Source organism: Hyaena hyaena, unplaced genomic scaffold (genome assembly GCF_003009895.1).
Source record: "Hyaena hyaena isolate Hyena2069 unplaced genomic scaffold, ASM300989v1 scaffold_27, whole genome shotgun sequence".
Taxonomy (NCBI): domain Eukaryota; kingdom Metazoa; phylum Chordata; class Mammalia; order Carnivora; family Hyaenidae; genus Hyaena; species Hyaena hyaena.
Window position 1 is genome coordinate 4,948,391 of NW_024080659.1, and position 18,247 is coordinate 4,966,637.

An 18,247-nucleotide genomic window follows, 5' to 3' on the forward strand; every position below is an offset into this window, starting at 1 on the left:
GATTCTGCTTCTTCTTTGTGGAGACTTTCTTGTTCCTGTATCTGTTTTAGGCTTTTTGTAATTTGCTCACTGAAGCGTTTTTATTAGGGCTGCTTCTGCCTGATTATTATTTAAAATTTTTTTAATGTTTACTTTGAGAAAGAGAGTCAGAGTATAAGCTGCACAAGGGCAGGGAGAGGGGGAGACACAGAATCCGAAGCAGGCTCCAGGTTCCAGGGTGTCAACACAGAGCCCGATGTGGGGCTCGAACTCAAGCACCGTGAGATCATGACCCGAGCCAAAGTCGGACGCTTAACCGACTAAGCCCTCCAGGTGACCTGCCTGATTTTTTAAAAACATCTCCTACGTCAGTGTTGTCTTCTGTTACTCAGTGTGAGATCTCACTGTCTCTTGGTACAATGAATGGTTTTCAATTGAAACCCAGATATTTTTGTGTTTTGATACGAAGCTCTGGACCTTACTTAAAATTTCTGGTTTAACTGGGTTTTTCTGACACTGCTCTGGCAGGGGAAAGGGGTTGTCTTCTTGTTTCTGCAAGATGGAGATGAAAACCCAGCTGCCCATTGACCTTAGGGGAGCAAGTGAATTCCTACTTACTATTTGGGGGCATAGGATTTCTGCTCCCCCCCCCCCGCCCCGTGGTCACCACAGACACTGTGAGGGGCTTATAACTGGCCCAAGGGGGTAAGAAGTCCCTGCTTCCTGCCTTACTGTGACACCACCCAGGGGGTGCCTTGGGGGGTTGGGCACTTTATTACAGTGGAGCTGGGCATCTAGCCCCCTTCACAGATGGGGTTGCGGTGGGGCCACAATTTTTTTCTATGGCTTTTGGCTGGAGTAAACAAGTCATCATCTAAAGGCTTTCCGTCTTGTTACACTGCTCCTTCCTCCTCCTTTGACTGGAGAAGGGAGGCTGTTTGTGAGTCTGTTGACGTCTGCTTGATGGCTTCTCCAGCCCCAAGGCTAGAACATTTAGCGGGAAGGATAGGGAAAAGTACATTTACTCATCGTTCCGGAAGCAGAAGTCATTACAATTATTTTATTGCCATGATTTTACTTTCATATGAGGGGGTCACAAGCAACACGCAACACACATCAGTTTGTAACTTACCTCTTTCACTGAGCATTACGATTTTGAGAAATAGCCATACTGATATGGAAAAATCTAGATCCTCATTTACCTCTTATAGTTGCTGGTCAGGGTATAGGATAAATGACCCGGTTTAGTGAAGCGGGCATACAAACATGAATTAAACAGCCTCCAAACCTGGCATTCGGATGATTCACGAGGAGTATACCTACATTACTTCGTTGATGTTTTTTGCTTGCTTATTTGTTTGTTTTTGTCACAGGAGATATATTTTAATGACCTTTAGCGTAGGGTGAGATTAAGGGGAGTTTGTAGGTTATGATAAGTAACAGCAAGGGGCTTGTCACAACAGCAACAACAACGACGACGACAAAATGATCATTACTATTACTACCATCAGTGGATTACACCCTACTATGTGCAAAATACTATCTTCTTTATTTTCACAGCATCTAGGTGAAGGAGCATTGCTTTTATGTTACAGGTAAGGAAATGAGCTCACAGAAATCACAAAGCTTTCTCCAAGTCATCTAGCTCACACCTGTCAGTTGAATCCATTCAGTGAAATAGTTTCAGTAAAACAAAGTCTTTTCTCAAGTTGTAAAAAACGAAAAAGAAGACTTACTGGGACACCTGGGTGGCTCAGTCATTTAAGTGTCCAACTTCGGCTCGGGCCATGATCTCACGATTCGTGGGTTCGAGCCCCGCGTCAGACTCTGTGCTGACAGCTCAGAGCCTGGAGCCTGCTTCAGATTCTGTGTCTCCTCTCTCTGCTCCTCTTCCACTCATGCTCTGTCTCTCTCTGTCTCTCAAAAATAAATAAATGTAAAAAATTAAAAATAAAAAAAAGACATTATGTCCTGTGGCATCAGTGATGTCAGCAAGATCCAGGTTCCTTCCATCTTTCTGATGTGTCAAACTTAGCTTCCCTCCAGGGTGCAAGATGGCTGCAGTAGCTCCAGACATCACATGCAGAAGAAGAGGGGGCACTCTTGTGTATAATCATATTTTTTAGAAGTCTCCCAACAAGGCTTCTCCACACCATGTTCACCAAAACGGTAGCATAATGCATGGGACCAGTCATATAGTTTGTAATAACTTGTGGGGCCTGGTGTGAAATGAAAGTGTGGGACCTCTTGTTCAACAGCTATTAAGAATGTCAAGATCACAGTGGTGCATTAAACCAAGTGTAGGGTCCTTCTGAGACCAATGCCCTGTGCAGCTGTACAGGTTGCACACCCATAAAGCTGGCCTTGGCCATGCCCATGACTGAACTAATTTTAGGCAGAGAAGAAGGTCCTATCATTGGCTTAGCTAAGCTGAGATTTATTTCTGAAATTTGGGGAACCAGCTGCCCTCCTTAGGGAGAGAGGGATGGAAACCAGAATAAAATCAATATGTCACGATTACAGGGTAGTGAGGAAGGGCTGTTTGTAGGGAATCAATACTGTCCAGTTTGAGTGTGTATCTCTCTGCTTGCCTCATATTTTACTACCTCCCCAAAACTCCTATTTCTGGAGGTAGCTCTGTTCCACCTCTATGTGAATTTGAGCATGTGTTTTCATTTCTCTGAATTTCAATTTTCTCCTTTGTGAAATTAGAAATACAGGGGTGACCCCAGAATTTGGGATGTGGCCCTCATGGCCATGTATGTCCCTCACCAGAGGGTAGAATCTTGACCCTCTGCCCAGGTGATGATTGCAGCAAGTCTGTAATAATTTCTACCCCTTCCCTATTATTTGGCCAGGGATTTCCATGAGCTGACAAGGCCCTGGGGCATATTAGCATGCTCTGTTTCCTGCATGTGGCGGCTGAGGGAGGAGGAGGTAGGGAAAAGGCTCTGTTTCTCGTTTCCATCACAGGCGGAGGGGCAGTGTGATGGAGGGAACTTTTGTGTGAAGTGTAAGTCTTAGCCTGTGGGGCAGAGACTCGGTCCCCCATACCGTCTGAGTCTCGGAGACTAGAATGGTGCCCTTTCTTAGCATGTATTTTGGCTCACACCCTAGACTATGTCTTAGAGCACATGGTAGATTGTAAGATGGCCACAGGTATTTCTCCATTTTCTGTGACCTTCTATGTCACATTGTAGCTTCTCTCATCAAAAGTTGGAGATTTTAGGGGCTCCTGGGTGGCTCAGTTGGTTAACTGCCCAACTCCCTGGCTTTGGCTCAGGTCATGATCTCACAGTTCACAGATGAGTCCCACATCTGGCTCCGTGCTGACATTGCCTGCTTGAGATTCTCTCCCTCTCCCTCCCTCTCTCTCTCTCTCTCTCTGTCCCTCCCCTGCACTCTCTATTTCTCAAAAATAAATAAATTTAGGGGCGCCTGGATGGCTTAGTCGTTTAAGCATCCGACTTTCGCTTAGGTCATGATCTCGCGGTTCGTGGGTTTGAGCCCCGCGTCGGGCTCTGTGCTGACTGCCAGCTCAGAGCCTGGAGCCTGTTTCAGTCTGTGACTCCCTCTGTCTCTGACCCTCCCCTGCTCACGCTGTCTCTCTCTCTCTCTCTCCTAGAAATAAATAAAACATTAAAAAATAAATAAATAAATTTTAAAAATATTTTTTAAGTTGGAGATTTTATCTACACATGTGAATCTAGGTTGGCCTTATGATCTACTCTGGGTGATGGAACAGTAATAAACATGGATCAAGGAGAGAATTAAAGACGTGCATTGGAACTCTGTCTTCGCTCTGGATTTTGGAACCTTGAGACTGTCACATAGCAGGCCAGGGCAGCTTGGGGTTGGGGGTGCTGTAGAGCTGAGGACCCCAGAACAACCAAAAAGAAACAACTACCAAATGCCAGATATGTGAAAGAGGTCATCTTTATTAGTTTCCCATCGTTGCCATAAAAATTAGCACAAACTCAGGATCTCACAATCATGGGGATGATATCCCATGATTATTTTCTATACCCTATTGATTAGAAGCAGGTCATAGGCCCTCCACACACTCAAGAAGAAGGGGTCACACAGCTGTGTGAACTCTAGGAGGCAGGGATCATGGGGGTCCCCTTGAAGTCTGCCCACCACAACTTCCGAAGAGGTAGACAGTGAACACGCAAGATCTACCTTCTTTGCTCTCCTCTGGTCTATAGAAGCAAGTGACTAATTCTCTTCCCCAGGGCTTTTTTCCCAGAAAGACTCCAGGGCAACTGACTGTTTTCAGGTTACTTGGATCCAAATGGAGAGGTGTCTTGGCAATTCATAAAAATGACACTGCATCTCATGAGGATAACCTGAGTCAAAATCACCCTCATTACACTTCTGCAGAAAATGTCTTTTCTCTGCTTTTATTTCCACATCTCTTAGAATGAGGCTTCTCTGGGGCCCCTCAGAGATGGTTAAAGATGTGCTGAATTCATGTCAAGCCTGAGGATAGTACTGATACCAAGGTACAGGGTGAAAATTTACATAGAGCTTGCCTGACAAGGCTTTGCCTAATGCAGCAAAATAAAAATTTACTCAGGAAAGAAAAGTTGATCAAATGCCAGCGAGAAGGCAAGTTGCATAAACAAACACAGGGACAAACAAACAGAACCCAGTCACGAGCTTCCAATTTTGACTACAGAGAATTTTTTTTTGAAAACAGAGAATTGCATCTAAAGCATTTTTCTCCCCTCTCACACACCGAGCGATAGTACTAAATGAGTTAGAATGCACATCTTCCCTGGTCTCCATTTCTTTCAGCCTTTGCTTAAATTGCCTTCACAATGGCGCATCCGTATGTCCAAACAAACAGACAAGTGAGGAGATTAATGAACCGACCTTTGACCTGCTAAGTATTTATTCCGGGGCTCAGGGGGGAAGTGTGTCTGTGCCAATGAAAATCCCAAAACTGTCTCTGATAATTTGATATTAAAGAGAGCTCTGTCAAATGCCTCTTGAGGCAGACAGAACATCGCCCTTCTCCTGACCCCAAGCTTCCGAGCCCTCATGTTACCCTCGCCCCATTCAGAGGGACTACAACCTATCCCTTTACCATTCTTCCCCTAAAAAAGCTTTTCTTGAACAATATTAGCTGTCTTTTATTAAGCACTTACTACATCAGATACTGGCGTTAGCTATTTTCATCACCGTCTAACATCCTTGAGCACTCACCCTCTGGAAAGTAATCTTATATTCTTTCACTTAATTCTGGTACTAGCTCTATGAAGTAGCCATTTCTAAAAGAAAGAGAGTCCGCTCTTTACTCCTTCCTTGAGTAAATGTCAGAAGACAGAAGGGAAATGGGATTTATTAAGAACTTGATTAGATGACTATGGCTCTTGATCATTTCCTATGTATATGTCCTTGTCACAGCAGCGTGGGGAATAATTGGCCCTCAAAGCTAAATGCTGTTTATAAAGAGAGTCATTCCTTCTGGCCCTCGAATGCTCCTTAAATTCATACAAGTATATGTAGTCGGCACTTGCACATATACAATTGCAGGAAGGCAAGCCCTCTTTTTCTTGTGCATCCAGTACTCTTACAAGGTGACACTACTGGGCTCTAGAGAAAAGTCACAGATTCTCAAAATACACCAGAGGGGTTAGGTATGGAGTCGAATGTCGAATGATGAGTCTGTTGCGGCTGCTAGTGTCCAAGGATGATCTCTCCCTGTAGCCCCTGTTATCACATGGACATCTTCCGTGTATCTGTGTGTCTCTTCTCTTCTTAAATTGACGGCAGCCATATTGGATTAACCAACTCCTGCTCATGGGAGTTTGAGAGCCAGGTAAGGCATGCAGATCATAGCGTAAGAGCCACAGATGACCTTTGAAGGCTTATTACAGTGATACCACATGATCCATTTCTCTTGTGCAATCATCCGGCTATCGGTGCTATTAATAAACAGGTCATTTACGCCATCAGTGCCAATTATTACCCAAGAACTTATGTGACAAATATATTGGGGGGAGGGGCGAGGGTCCTCATAAGAATCTAGACTGGCCCTGTAACTGCTATAGTGAATAACAAAGGAATTTAGTTAGAGTAATATGCTAGTTCTTTCGAGTTCAGGCTTTAACAGACTAACAGCTTCTCGATGTTTCCTTCTGCAGCTTCCTTCTTGGAAAGATGCTGCCATGTTGTAAGGAAGACCAAGCAGCGATGTGGAAGGGACCCCATAGAGGAGAACCAAGAACCTTCACCAACAGCCCCTGCTGAGCTCCCAGTGAGCATCGATTGCCAGCTATGTGGGTATGGCCATTTAAGACTTTGTAATACTTCCGCCCAAACCAAAAGAAGTAGAATTACCCATCTAACCCACAGATGTGAAAAAATAAACTGTCGTTTCTTCTTTTTAAGTTTATGTATTTAATTTTCACGAGAAAGAAAGTGCGAGTTGGGGAGGGGCAGAGAGAGAAGGAGAGAAAGAATCCGTGTCAACGCAGAACCCTACACGGGGCTCCACCTCTCGAACCATGAGTTCGTGATCTGAGCCGACGTCGGATGCTGAACCGACTGAGCCACCCAGGCACCCCTAAATTGTTGTTTCTTTAAAGCATTACATTGTGGGGTGGTTTGCAATGCTGTCACTATAACCTGAATACTACTGTTTCTCCACGCAATGTAATTTTCTGCAAGCCCTTCATTGGGAATGCCTTTTGTTTCCTTTCTAATTCTTCTGTCCCCTTGAATTCATGTCACAGAACAATCCTAGCTAATCCAAGACTCCTTCTTGCATGGGAAGCAGACACACCTCCACCTTGGAGGATCGAGCAGAACCTGGAGCTCAGGAGGAAGGAGACAGGCAGCCAAATTCCTAAGAGTTCTTGTCTAGAGAGATGGGATTTCTTTTACATTGGTTTCCATTTTCTGTATCTCTACTCGACAAAGTGGTTCAATTTGAAGATCGTGATTCAGTGTGGACCCATGGGAAGGTCTTCAAGAGGGCTCTTTGGCAAATACACATTATCTATAATGCCACCCCCACCCCCACCCCAGCTTCTGATGCAAACACCTGCTATCTATAATGCCCGCCCCCCCCACAAAACTTCTACGACTGTACTGGGGGCCGCTAGGAAAGACTATGGTCTCCAAGCTGCCAGCAGGCTCCATACATATACTCAATCTTCAAGGTTTCTGGAGCTACGATGCACCACAAAGACAGCTACATATCATTTGATTCCATGCCGTTTCAATCTGATTGTCCTACCATTTTATTAATTTGTAGGCTCTAGATTACATTTTAATGGTCTTGTTTGCATTCTCCCCCCTCTATTTTTCTGGTTGATAAAATTTTAAAAGGACATCTGTTGTGCTAAAGATGACTTTTCACTTAGGAAGCAAAGTCACTCGAATGTGTGCTAGCAATTTTTCTTAGGTAATAACCTCCCCTATCTTATCAAACCAGGCCTTGGTCACAGAAGGGCTTTTTAAAATTCAATTGTTGTTTAACTTTGCCATTTATTGACTGGCTGAATGAATAACCCCCTTTCACACCTCATCCTGACTCTTCACACATTGTCTTTAACTCTGGAGAAGTCTGGAGTCTGGAGGCCTGGCCGGAGACTAATGAGAAATTCTGATGCTAGTTTACAAGACTTTTTAATAAAGAATCTATTTCCTTTTGTGGATGGAGGAAGGTAAAGAGAAGCCATGTGCCAAGATATAATTGCCGTCACCATCAACGGCAAATGTTTAATGAGTGTCTCCTGTATTTAGAGTCCTGTGTTATGTCTGTGGCAGTGGTACTTAAGTGGGGGTCATTTTGCCTACCCTCATTTTTCAGAGAACATTTCTCAATGTCTGGAGACATTTTTAATTGTCACAACTGGGGGTGAGGAAACACTACTGGCACCTAGTGGGCGGAGGTCAGGGAAATTGCTAAACATTTACAATATATAAGGCGATCCTCTTCAGCCAAGAATTATCAAGCCCCAAATGTCAACAGTTCTGGGTTTGAGAAACCCTAGTGTGTGACTATAAAGATATTGAACCTGGACCTTCTCCTCATGGGGCAACACCAGGATAAAAGGAATTAAGGATGAAATATGGGAAGGCTGAGGCATGAAACAGAGAGGGGCCAGCCAAGCCTTGACTCTCACCACACACAGTGTTTTATCGAGCAAAGTCATCCAGGGTAAGGAAGAGCACTCACTCATGAGACATGATGTCCCCAAAGATAGAAGACCGGGGAAAAGAGAGTCATCGTGTATCTCTGGGTTTGGGATGGACTCCTTGTTTTCATTTTTTTTTTTTTCTATGTCCCTTTCTTTCTGGACAGAAATCTCATCTAGCACCATGGCCTTTAAATAATCTCTTGAAACTGATGACTCCCAGATTTCTATCTCAAGACCCGTTTTTTCTCCTCTGATGTTTGGACTCACACACTCAAATAGGTTGATTTTATACTTCCATGGAAATGCCTTATAGGTGTCTCTAATTTCACATGTCCAAAATGGAGCCCTTGATTTTCCTTTCCAGACTGTTCCCTGCCCCCTCCCACAAATATTCCCTCTTCCAGTGCATGTTGCACCATCTTGCCAACTATTCAGGACAAAAACAGGACTCCTCGAATTTTCTAACCATGTAAATCAAATAGGTAAGGTGAATGGTTACCTTCACTCTTCCCTCTTGCCCCACTTCCACCCAATCTAACTGTAATACCCACATGGACACTGGATCATGTCATTTCATTGTCATAAGTCTTTAAAGGTCATCCGTAGCTCTTACACTATGACACACATGCCTCATCTGTCTTTCAAGTCCCCATGTGCTCTAGCTGGTTAATCCAATATGACTGATGCCATTATAGGAAGAGAAGAGACACACAGACACACAGGCAGAAGACAGCCATTTGATGACAAAGGCAGAGGCTGGAGTGATGTGTCTACAAAGTAAAGATCGCTGGCAATACCAGAAGCTAGAAGAAGGAAGGAAATATTCTTCCCTAGAGTTTTCAGGGCCTTGCCAAAACTTTGGTTATTGATTTCTAGCCTCCAGGATTGTAAACAAATTTCTGTTGTTTTTAGCCAACTTGCCGATGGTACTTTATTACTCCAGCCCTAGGAAACTAAGACAGACTCACTGCTTGTCACTCACTTCCGCCCAGTCATGCTGGCCATTTTTCTTCCTCAACACATCAATCTCACTATTCTTTCTTTGGGGGAAAAGACACATTTTCCCTTGATGTTCCCTGGCTGATTCCTTCTTGTCATCCAGGTAGCAGCTTAAATCTCACCTCCTGTGAGAGAACTTCTCAGAAAACCAAACCCAGTGGAGTCAACGCCCACTATCTATCCCACACCACCTTGCACCTGGTTCTGATTCTCTGCTTAGAACATAACACTATAAGGTCCTTTGCTTACACGTTGCGCAGTGCCAGGGCTCAGCTCTGCATGTAAACCCCATAAAGCAAAATCCTCTTCTCTCCCGTTAATTCCTGGAATAGTTACCCCCACTTTGCAGATACTCCATGAATATATGTTTTTTAAAATAAATGGGCCAGTTACAAAAATGAAAAGGTCTTTACCAAAGTGAAGCTGGTTTGAGCAACCGGCCAATCAGGAATAGACCATGAGTAGTTCAGTTGGGTCTTTGAGACAGAGAGGGTAGTGGCTTTTTGATGAAAGGAGCAGGAATTCTCAAAAGAAGACCGGCCTCCTATCGGTGACGGGGATCTCAGCCCGTGTTTAGCGCTGAGCTTCCGGTGGAAGGGGCCATGGTCGGGTGTGTTCCATCAGGCCCACCGCTTTTCCTCTGCAAATATTTATGCTCCGAGCTCCCCCTCTCCCAGGCCTGACGGGAGCCTGGGAAGGCTGTGCACTAGCACGGGCCTTAATGGAGACATTGCAGTGCTATTAGCACAGATGGTTGTCATATGTATGCAAATGAGAAACAAATTGAATTTGGTGTCCCCTCTCACCAGCTGTCCTATCAAGGAACGCTCCCACAGCAGCCAAAGAGCTGCTGCCACACTCCTAATCTGTCACCACAGATTAATTACAACGAGGACATTAATCACCATTTGTTTCTAGTACAAAGGAAAATAATCTTGTTTTTCAAGTACGTCCTGTTAAAAGAAGGTGTCCGGCCTTGTAGAAACAAGGCCCAACAAGGGCTTGAGGCTTCATTAGTTAGGAACAAGAGGCAAATGGTGGATGAAAAGCATTAGGCTGCATGCTGCCTTAAGAGCTATCTGCCGGGAAGGAGTCAAAGAGAGGAGGCGAGCCTGGAGGACGAGGAAAGACAGCGAGCCCGCTCTCATTGTTTCTGATGCCCCAACAGCCCGGAGTTTCAAAGCGTGAATTAACTTTGCTTAGTGGATCCTCCAGTGGATCACGAGGCACCCGAAGTAGGTGTTGCCGATGGATTATGATTACCATTGTTTGGTAGAAAGGCAACGGGTTGGACACCGGCTAGAGAGTCCAAGGACCATCCTTCACTTTTGACCATTTATCTAGTCCTTGTTTAGAAATTGGATTTGAGTAATGGTTTCTCATCTTTTGGGAAAGTCAGCACCCATGTGAATATTTAGTGAAAACAGTGGACTCTGTCGGAATAAATGTCTGAACAAAACTTCATGGACAGTTATGGTAGATTAATGGATTCTCTGAAGCCTTTCTACCCACTCACATTAAGAAGATTTTGATTGGGGTGCCTGGGTGACTCAGTAGGTCGAGTGTCTGGCTCTTGATTTCAGCTTAGGTCATGATCTCACAGTCAGTAAATTCAAGGCTGCCGTTGGGCTCTGAGCTGATGGCATGAAGCTTGCTTGGGATTCTCTCTCTGCCCCTCCCCTCATCTCTCCCTCTCTTTCTCTCAAAATAAATAAATAAACTTAAACAATTTTTTTTAAAAAAGAAGGTTTTGATGAGATGGTCTCTGCTCCCTGCTTTCCTTATATCACCACCATAAAATTAGCTCCTTAACTACCCATCTTCAGCTTTTGTAGGCCATGACTCTCAGATTTAGCCATTTATTCATTCAATGAACATTGGGATGCTGTACTGGATGATAGACATATCTATCCTTAGATGCCATCCTGGTTTTCATGAATTTTACACTCTGGTAGAGAGATAGACATTAATCAAACAAGCACAAAATTATATATGGAACTTCCATCATGAGTAAGGACTGCAAGAAAGAATCACATGGCACCATGGGATCATACAATAGGAAAATCTAACTTTCTCTGGAGTAGAGGAGGCTTCCCTGAAGAAATGGCAATTATGTGAAGATCTGAAGGATGAGACATAGCTAGCCAGGCAAACACAGATGTCAACACAGTTCCCTAGGAAAAGAACAGACCTTTGAGGTAGAAGAGTGCATGGCTTGCTCAGGAAACTAAAATAAGAGAAATGCAAATGGTTTTCAGAGACCAAGGAGTGGCATGGAGAGATCTGTAACCAGAGCACAGGAGGGTCCTTATAGGTCCTCTTGAGGAAGACTGTCTTTATTCCAAGAACACTGGATAATCACTGCAGGGCTTTAAGCAATACAGGGAGCTGATCAGATTTGCATTTTGAAAAGCTCATTCATCTTTGACATTAGAAACATGTATTGGTTCCTGTAGTGTCCTTGGCTATAAAGAATTTTGGACCAAGAGTCAATCATTTTGGGGTTCCATACTGGACCCCCAGTCCAGTGGGATTGGACAGAAATAAAGTATTTTTTCTATAGAGTGGCTTCCAGATATAATAAGAGTAAAGGGGGAATTCAAGCATTTGGTGTTATTTCAAGAACGAAATGCTGTTGTGCAGAAGGGAATCAGCAGCATTAAGTCAAGTTTTCTATGAGTCTTATCTTCAGAGGATAGAGACTCAGGTTTTGAGAGTCAAGAATTGCACAGGGGAGACTAACCAAGATGGAGAAATGAAGACAACAGGAAGGGTGTGTGTTGGGGGCATATGTGAAGGAGAGGAGAAATCATCTTTGGGAATTTAAGCTGTGCTGCTTTTCAACTTCTAGAAGCAGTTTTTTTCATGGTTGGTTAATCAAGGTTTTCCAGGTTGATGGTGGTGTTAGTAGAAAAATGAGAAGCTGCTCTTTATAGTATATAATTAACTTGAAATTAGTGTTAATTCCAGTCAGTCTGTGAGGCCACAGTATATTAAAGGAGACCTGTGGGAATAAAGTCACATCAACAGCAGACACTTTTACTTAGCATAGAAAGTTTACAGAAAGTAGAAATTATATCCTTTGTGGTGCATAAAGCAGAATTCTGGTTGCCCCAAAGACGCAATGAAAATATTGGAGAGAAAGGGACATCTGACTGATAAAAGGATGCTTTATACAGAAATCTAACTGGAGGAAAATAATTTTAAAATCATGTGTAAAGATATTTATCATCAAAAGATGGGGAAAGAAATCAATCCACCCCCACAAGAGTAATGATTTAAAAAATAGTGGTCAACTATACAAAGGACCACTGTGCAGTAACTTTATTTAAAATTTTTTTAATTTTTATTTATTTTTGAGAGAGAGAGAGAGACAGAGTGTGAGCAGGGGAGGGCAGAGAGAGAGGGAGACACAGAATCCGAAGCAGGCTCCAGGCTCTGAGCTGTCAGCACAGAGCCCGACTTGGGGCTCGAACCCATGAAAGTGAGTCCATGACCTGAGCTGAAGTCAGATGCTTAATCAACTGAGCCACCTATGCACCCCTATGCGGTGATTTTAAAAGGATGATTGAGATGAATATTTATTCACAAGAAAATATGTCCATGGTATAATCCATGAAGTGGCTTCAAAATATTATTTTTTTATCGTTTGATCCTGTTGATACAAATAAATATTTATAGAAGCCTGATCAGATGGGGACTTTCTTCCCTCTTCGCCACCAAATTTACAGATATGACTAGTACATGTCTTCTCAGTCTTCCAACTTGGTTCCAACGAGGAGGGATCCTTGTTCCCATCTAAGGTTGATTGGTTCTCATCTGGACTCCATGCTCTCTGGCTTGCTCAGGGCCACCACACCTGCAGTAACCACACTTGTCTCCTTCTTCATGGAATTCTTCTTTTCTGTTAGGACATCCCCATCAGCATCGTCAAAAGCTCTCCATTCCTCCATCTCCTACAGCAGCTGCTCCATCGTTTATGCCCATGTCTTCAGACCAGAACTGAAAAATGTTGCTGTGATGTTCTTTCCACCGCGGCTCACTCCAATCTGCCTCCTGCCCCCACCACTCTTTTCAAGGTAACTGCTTCCCGGTTGATGCATTGGTCACTTCTCTAACATCATCCGATTCACCGACGGGCATGTGGTACTGTTGACCTTCTCTCAAAACCCTTCGTCTCTGGCTTTCCTTTTCTTCAATGGTCACTACTTCTCAAATCGATGTCCAGTGTTGACTGCTTCAAAGTTTGCTGGAGATTTCTCTTTTCTTCCCCCGATGGATGTTCTCAACTCTGCCTGTCCATGAGCATCATCTGGGTTTGGCTTCTAAATGCAGGGATGTGTGGACCCCAGACAAGGGAAATCGGAATCTCCAGGTGTGGGGCTCTGGCTTTGGCAGGTTTTTATTTTATTTTATTTATTTTAGAGAAAGAGCTTGTGGGAGAGAGGGACAGAGGGGCAGTGGGAGAATCTCAAGCAGGCTCCATGCTCAGCTCAGAGCCCCACACGAGGCTTGATCCCATGACCTGAGCAGAAATCAAGAGTCAGGCGCTCAACTGACTACGCCACCCGGGTGCCCCATGGCTTTGGCAGGTTTCAAAAGCTTCCCAGGTGACCCTTACGTGCACCCAGAGCTGAGACCCACTGTCCTAGGTGGTCTCACTCAGTTCCACAGTTTTATGAGTTATTATCGTAAGGCCAAATTACTACTAAATTTATATCTTCAGCCCCTGGGCAGAGCTCCCTTGGAAGAAGGAGGTCAGTTTAGTCTGAAGGGAACTCCCTGCCCCTTGATGGCCCTGCTCTCATCCTGGGACCGGGGGCAGGATGATCAACACTAACAGCAAGAGAACCATACTGGACTTCTTTGACGTCTCATACTCAGCATTCAGAAGAGCAGAACTTCTTGTTCAGAAGCATCTGCATGGATTTCCAAATCCCTTAACCTTTACTGGCTCCACAGTGACATCCAGTTTGGCTTGAACAACAGATGAATAAGGACAATTATGCTTTCATTCTAAATCCTAGTTGTCTGTGCAAGCCTCTCTCATGCTATTCCAAGTTTACAAAACTGCATATGAATATGGCCTCATGTTCACCTCCACCACCACCCCTGTCTCCATCTTCCATCAATAGCACCAGGTAAATTCTCCTTCGGTTACTCTGCAATTTTGTACCATTAGGATCTGCGTCAATCTGTTCTCTAGTAGTGCCTTCCAATCCTATACCAGACTCTCAGGGAGGCTTGCTAGTTTTCTCAAGGTTACTCCCTATTCATTCCCATACCCTTGTGTAATGGTTAATTTTATGTGTCAACTTGACTGGCCCACTGGGTACCAGATATTTGGTCAAACATTTTTCTGGGTATTTCTCTGGAGTGCTTTCAGATGAGATTAACATCTGAATCAGTAGGCTCAGTAAAACAATTGCTCTACCCAATGCAGGTGGGCCTGGAAAAATCAGTTAAAGGCCTCAGCAGAACAAAAAGTCTGACTGTCCCCCAAGTAAGAGAATTCCCCCTGTTTGACTACCTTCAAACTGAGGCATCAGCTCTTTTCTGCCTTCAGACTGGAACGGAAACATTGCCTTTCCTGGGTCTTGAACTCTTTTAAGGCTTCCTAAAGCTGGCCGTATCCACGGCTGAATGGAGTTCTTTTAAAATGGGTCCATCACAACACCTACCATTTATCAAGTGCCTACTCCATGCCTGCCATTTTAAACTGTATCACTGCCAGTCTTTGTACGAATCACTGCAAGAGAGGTAAATGTTTTTGTTAGCTCACAGTCACAGAGTTGATCAGCAGCAGAGCAGGAATGTAAACTGAAATGTGTGATTTCCGAGTCAGTGCTCTGTTTTATACTGGACCTGCCTATCATCGCTTTACCGTTCGCGTGCCTGAATGCAAAGTGCTTTAACGTCTTTCTCAAAAGGTGGATGCTACACAAGCTTACGCTTATACATGTATATCTAAATGCACATATATTATTTTGGTGGGCAGAAATGGTACCATTCTAGACCTATTTTTTTCTTTGTTACACTTTGCTTCTTACTTTCAATGATAAATCTTGAAAGTGAGATCCCTATCAGCATAGTTAGAGAGCGCTTGTTTTTAAGTTTTAATGTTTATTTTATTTTTGAGAGAGAGAGAGAGAGCATGAGTGGGCAGAGAGAGAGGGAGACACAGAATCCGAAGCAGGCTCCAGGCTCTGACCTGTCAGCACAGAGCCTGACGACATGGGGCTCAAACTCATGAACCGTGATATCATGACCTGAGCCGAAGTGGGAAGCTAACCAGACTGAGCCATCCAGGCGGCCCTGCTTTTTAATATATTTTCCATTGTATGGATACTTCGATACATCAAAATATTTTTAGCTCACATTCTACTATGGATATATTTCAGTTGCCCCAATTATTTTGCTACTATAAACGATGCTATCATAAACTTCCTATCATAAACTTGTATATGTTTTATTTCACAAGTTCATGAATGGATTTCGTGGCTACATTCCAAGAGGTAGAACTTTGGAGTCAAGGACGGACTTTAATTTTGAGGTCAATGTCAAATCGCTGTCAAGAGAGGTACAGGAGAGCATCTCTTTTCCCACAACTTTGCAGGACATGCATTATCTAGCATTTGGTCTTTGCTCATCTGGTAGTTTTAAAAAAAGGGATATTAGAGTTTTGTTTTAATTTCTCCAATTGTCAGTAAGCCTGAACATGTGTTCAGAGGTTTGAGAGCCATTTATATTTCCTTTTCTAAAATGTCTTTTCATAATACTTGCCTTTTTTTTTTTTTTTTGTACTTAAGCTCTTCATCTCTATTCTATTGATTTTTGGGAGGTTTGTTTTATATTAAGAATATTGTCATTTTGTGGTTGATGGAGCCTTTTTCCCCCCTCTCAATTTTTCTTCATCTTAACTTCATAGTTTTTTTCAAGGCAGAATTTAAAAAAACATAATTCTTAGTGCCCAAGTATTCCTTTTGGGGGAATGTTTTCCCTTACATCAAGAACACTGTAGTAATTCTTAATTCTTAATAATTTCATTTTAGGGGCGCCTGGGCGGCTCAGTCAGTTAAGCTTCCGACTTCGGCTCAGGTAATGATGTCATGGTTCTGGTTTGTGAGTTCGAGCCCCGCATCAAGCTCTGTGCTAACAGCTCAGATTCTGTGTCTCCCTCTGTCTCTCCCCCTCCCCCACTTGCTCATGCACTCACTCTCTTTCTCTCTCTCTCAAGTATAACAAATAAACATTTAAAAAAGTTTAAACTTTTATTTTAATATTTTCACTTGATTAATGGGCATTTTGGGGAAGTAGGGATTTTTTCTGACTTCCTTATTCTTTTTGTTGTTTGATTTAGTTTTATTTTATTTTATGACTTATAAGATGACAGGGGGGCTATGTAAGCTATTTTCATCTTTGTCTGGTTCATTTATGTACATGTTAAAGATTTTCCTCAGACTTCCACATTAGCTCTATCTCATAGATTCTGGTATGTAGGATTTTCTTATCTTTAATTTTGTAGCTACTTGCAATTAATAAGGTTTATTTAAATTCTTTAATATTTTTGGAGGGCTGGGTATTTTTTTCCCTACTGGCTTTGTAATTACTTTTTTCTTTGAATGTTTATTTATTTTTGAGAGAGAGAAAGAGGGAGACAGAGCATGAGCAGAGGAGGGTCAGAGAGAGAGGGAGACACAGTATCTGAAACAGGCTCCAGGCTCTGAGCTGTCAGCACAGAGCCTGACACGGGGCTCGAACTCCCAAACCACGAAGTTGGACACTCAACTGACTGAGCCACCCAGCCGCCCCAAACCTGTGGCACTTTTGTGGTCATCCATGGACATGCTTAGAGTGACAAGCATGAATTCACTCAACATACACAGTCCTGGCTGAGGTCGAACAAGGTGACACTTTGCTTTCATACTGTAACCAAGGTATCCCTTTTAGTGCCTTATTTGTGCCACATTACTTGCATTTCAGAGCTGGCTGTTGATGACTTTGCTGTTTAAAATGGCCCCAAACATCGCCTAGGTGGCTTAGTCAGTTAAGCGTCCGACTTTCGCTTAGGTCATGATCTCGCGGTTCGTGAGTTCGAGCCCCGCGTCGGGCTCTGTGCTGACTGCCAGCTCAGACCCTGGAGCCTATTTCGGAGTCTGTGTCTCCCTCTCTCTCTGACCCTCCCCTGCTCATGCTGTCTCTCTCTCTCTCTCTCTCTCTCTCCTAGAAATAAATAAAAATATTTTAAAAAAATAATAATAAAAATAAAATGGCCCCAAACATGGTGCTGAAGTGGTGTCCAGTGTTCCCAAGTTCAAGAAGTCTGTGCTATGCCTTATGGAGAAACCCCGTGAGTTAGATAGGCTTGGCTCCGGCATGAGTTACAGTGCTGTCGGCCATGAGTTCAATGTTAATGAATCCACGGTATATAACAAATAAGGAGGGTTTTTTTCCCCCCCAAATAAGGAGTTTTTAAACAGAAACACAAAAACAAGGTTAAGTAGGGGTTGACTGATGAAAATGGAGTGACCGGAGGTTTGCAGAGCCCTAACCCTGCATTTCCGTTGGGGCCAATGGTTCTGTGAGCACTAATTTGGTGTTCTCAGGACTCTTCAGAATGTAACTACTGCAAAGAACAAGAGCCAACTGTATTGTCCTTTTAGGGTACTGATGTCTCCTGGGCACATCAAAGGCAGAGGGTTTTTTTTTTACTCTCTGTGTTTTTTGGTTGTTTGTTTTTGTTTTGGGTGACTTATTAAACTGATAAGAACAGATACTACACTTGATCTTAGCCAAAAGGCCGGGAAGCGATGCTTTGTGTGATTTATGAGAAAAGCTAGGGTAATTGCCATATTTGCCATTTTAGGCCTGGCTAGGGCTTATTTGAAGGTTTTATCTTGTCAGGCAGATTACTCTGAGAAGGTGGAGGCTGCCAGGTAGGAGGCTGAGGTTGGGTGAAGAGAGAGCTGAAGAAAATGGGGAGAGAATGAGGAGGCTGAGAAAAAAATCGGTCACAAAGCCCCGCGGGTAAGTCCCAGAGCATGAGTGTTTGCAGTCAGGTAGTGTAAAGTCTGATCTTGATGCGGCCTTTCGTTACCTCTGTGACACTGGGT

The 18,247-nt window shown here is 43.5% G+C and overlaps 1 non-coding gene across 1 annotated transcript; it reads right to left on the minus strand.

Annotated features, from left to right (window-relative positions):
• Positions 1-17,748: 17,748 nt before the first annotated feature.
• Positions 17,749-17,946, minus strand: LOC120228817. The gene has a single exon (XR_005527602.1). It is a non-coding gene; the product is annotated as a U2 spliceosomal RNA (small nuclear RNA).
• Between the last annotated feature and the right edge of the window lie 301 nt (positions 17,947-18,247).